The 2,952-nt window shown below is 52.1% G+C and overlaps 1 long non-coding RNA gene across 4 annotated transcripts in view; it reads right to left on the bottom strand.

The window, feature by feature from the left end:
- Nucleotides 1–1,025: 1,025 nt before the first annotated feature.
- The window catches only part of LOC109370322, a 28,617-nt gene continuing 26,690 nt past the window's right edge, over nucleotides 1,026–2,952 (bottom strand). For 2 of the 4 annotated variants that reach the window (XR_004161576.1, XR_004161579.1), the window contains exons 3-5: nucleotides 2,687–2,788; nucleotides 2,351–2,394; nucleotides 1,026–1,668 (exon numbers count right to left, since the gene is read on the bottom strand). This is a non-coding gene — a long non-coding RNA (uncharacterized LOC109370322). Of the gene's footprint in view, nucleotides 2,395–2,686; nucleotides 2,789–2,952 lie in introns of all 4 variants that reach the window. The other 2 variants (XR_004161578.1, XR_004161577.1) reach the window with 2 other exon arrangements.

The raw sequence follows: 2,952 nt of genomic DNA, 5'->3' as shown, positions 1-2,952 counted from the left end.
CTTCTGCGTGGTGACACCAATATCAATTCCTAAGCTTCAGTGCCCAATTGTGGTTATCTAGCACGCAAAACTCCCCACCTCTTCAAATCTCTGATCTGACAGGGTTATAATTAGCTTATTACTGGCCATACATCTGCTAATAACTTTTCCCTCAGCCCCGTGAAGTGAATTAAGGAGCGCTAATAAACCGTGGCTGTTAATCCATTTATATGCCTTATGCTTTTCTTTGGGTGCCGTCGCCGAAGCTCCATCACAGGGCCCTGTGCCCCTCATCCTGCCTCTCCCTGGCCACCAGCGCTGGCTGATGGCACACGGTGCAGTCCTTAGCAGGGTGGGACGTCAGGAGAAACGTGAGAAAGCATTTTACAAGTTGAGGAACCTCAGAAGATGGGAACGCAGCTCCATTTTCTCCGTGCTTCTCTGTTTCGGGAAGGTCCACGACAATGCTGGGACCCCAAAAACGTCATGTCTTAGGGACAACAAGGAAGAATGGAGGAAAGGCAGTAGGGTGTCAGACGTGGGATCACTTTCAGCTCTGCCTGCTGCCCTTCGTGCCAGAGCATCGCTGGTGTCAGTCATTAGCAATAACAAACGTGGGATAAGACATGGCTGGGGGGGTTTGGAGTGGAAATGTTGATCTAAAGCGATGGCTGGTCATAAAGGGCAGCAGGGATGCACTGTGCGATGTGACGAGATAAAAGCAGATGGCTGGCTGCTACTTCTAATTATAGGGCCCTGCTAACGAGGAGAGCGCTGATTAGGCTGACATTGTCCTAGGACACGTGGTGCTGGAGGAGCTGGCACCACATTGGTGGCCCCAAACTTGGGTCCGTCCCCCATCTTACTCTGGGATATGGCCCCAGCCCTGCAGGGGCCAGTGGGTATGGCTGGCAGTGCCATCCCTGCACCAGACAGGGGCTGGGGACACACCAGCCACCTCCAGGCCACCAGCAGGGCCCTGCCCTGCCCCAGGTCGGCGTCTGGAGACAAAAGGAAGCTCCTTTAAAGTAAGAAATGCGGTTGAGTCTCACGCCTGAATAATTTATGATGCTTACTGTAATGAAACGGAAAGAAAAAACACATTCAGTTCTGGTTTCATCATATTTTTGGCTATGAGTAAAACAGCAGAAAATGATGAGGGCTTCCCACAGCAAAGCCAAGTGCCTGAGACTGAAACTAGTAGCCAGGCCGCTTCTAACCAGAGAACAGATCTGCATATTTTCGGTCATGCTGGCTTTACCCTCCTCCTCCAGGGAAGAACTCAGCAGAACCGGGCAGGCAGTGCCCAGTGCACACCCACACAGGGCAGCGGCCTACAGTTACACAGCTGGGAAAAACGTGCTTCAGCCCCAGCAAGAGCCCCACTTTGGGACAGAGGTGCAAAACATCTTCACCAGAGGTCCTATGGACGAGCTGTGGAAATGAGGCAGAACCATTGCGGAGCTGCAGATGCTCTGCATGGTGACCATTGCAGCCCTGCTCCATGCTGTGCACCCGACTTCTGACATCTCCACAGACAGAGAGCTCAGCAGGAGCCTCGCCAGGATTATTTCCCCCTCTCTTCTCAGAGAATAGCACTTTTCGTCTCCTTCCTTCCGAGCACAAGCTGTGGGATAGTGGAGGAGCTCGAGTCTCCCCTCTCCTGGTGCTGCGAGCTGGCAGGAAGCACTGAAGAGGAGCCGTAATTAGGTGCAATTCAGGAACAGCTCATCAGCTATATTTAACAGAAGAGCCGACTTCAGCAAGCAGAAATCCACATGGGAAAGGCAGCAGTGGCAGAGCCGTGTGCCCTGTACTGTACCACCACTCTGCTGTAAGGGCGCCGAGCCCGTAATTAACACAGCTCATTAATCAAACCATCAGGTGGGTGCCAAATTGCAGCCAGGTTTGGTGCCCTGCTCTCACACATCAGAAGTCGGAACCAATGGACATCAACGGATCGGTGCGAGGAGCAAACCTGCAGGCATTGCCCAGCACAATGCCTGTTCCTCTACAGCAACCCCAAGTTCAAGGAGCTGCCGCTAAGGAGCAAAGCTCACAGCACAGAGCATTCAGGCATTTGAACCAGGGTGCGCACAGCTCCGCTCCGTGAGCAGAGGGTGAGGAGCTCCGTATGCCAGGACACGAGCACAGCAGCGTTATAAGTAGGGCATATAAACTTCCAGCTGACAAAGCTCTGATTCTGTTATTGTAAAAAGAGAGGGAGAAAAAGTGCCTGGATAGAGCTGACAAAGAGGGAAATACATGCAGAACTCAGGTTTGTTCCCAGTAATGCGCTTATTAGAAGTCAGATGTAGTTAGAGCTATTACTTTAGCTTCAAATGAATGAAAGGAAGGAGAATAAATCTACCTCTGGGCCAGGCTGCCTGCAAATAGCATCTCCCTCCAGCAAACCTGCAATTGTGTTTGCATGAGACATTTGTTAGAATAAATGCAATTTAGGAAGAAAAACAGTTCCCACCTACAGCGAGGAAAGGCTGCGTGAATGGCAGCCGGCGGAGGAGGAGGCTGGGGGGCTCTGCTGTGTGTGTGATACCGTCACCCCATCACCCCAAACCCCCCAGGGATGGCACCTGCAGGAGTGTCACCTATGGGGGTGGCATCTCCAGGGATGGCAGCTGCAGGGCCAGCATCTCCCACCCCAGTGAACCCACACAGTGGCCGTGCCACCACCAGGCTGTAGCACCTGGCCTACGCCCTGCTGCATCCTCTCACCTGCTGCCTTCTCTCAGGCTGGATTCTCTCCTATTTTGAGCGGAGAACCTCACGTCCTGTCCAGGAGAAGGCCCTATGAAGAGGGGAGAAACAGTCTGCAAAGTGCCCTCCTGCCTTTTCCAGTTAGTATTGTTTTTAATATGATTCCCATTGAATTTATAGGAGCAACTGCCTGGGAAAATGGCTTTACCTCTGGTTTCTTCATAAATTTTTAATAGGGCAGAAATGGAGCCAAAA

This window comes from Meleagris gallopavo, chromosome 17 (genome assembly GCF_000146605.3).
Source record: "Meleagris gallopavo isolate NT-WF06-2002-E0010 breed Aviagen turkey brand Nicholas breeding stock chromosome 17, Turkey_5.1, whole genome shotgun sequence".
Classification (NCBI taxonomy): Eukaryota; Metazoa; Chordata; class Aves; order Galliformes; family Phasianidae; genus Meleagris; species Meleagris gallopavo.
The sequence above is the reverse complement of the archived record's forward strand: the minus strand, read 5'-3'. Positions and strand labels throughout refer to the sequence as shown.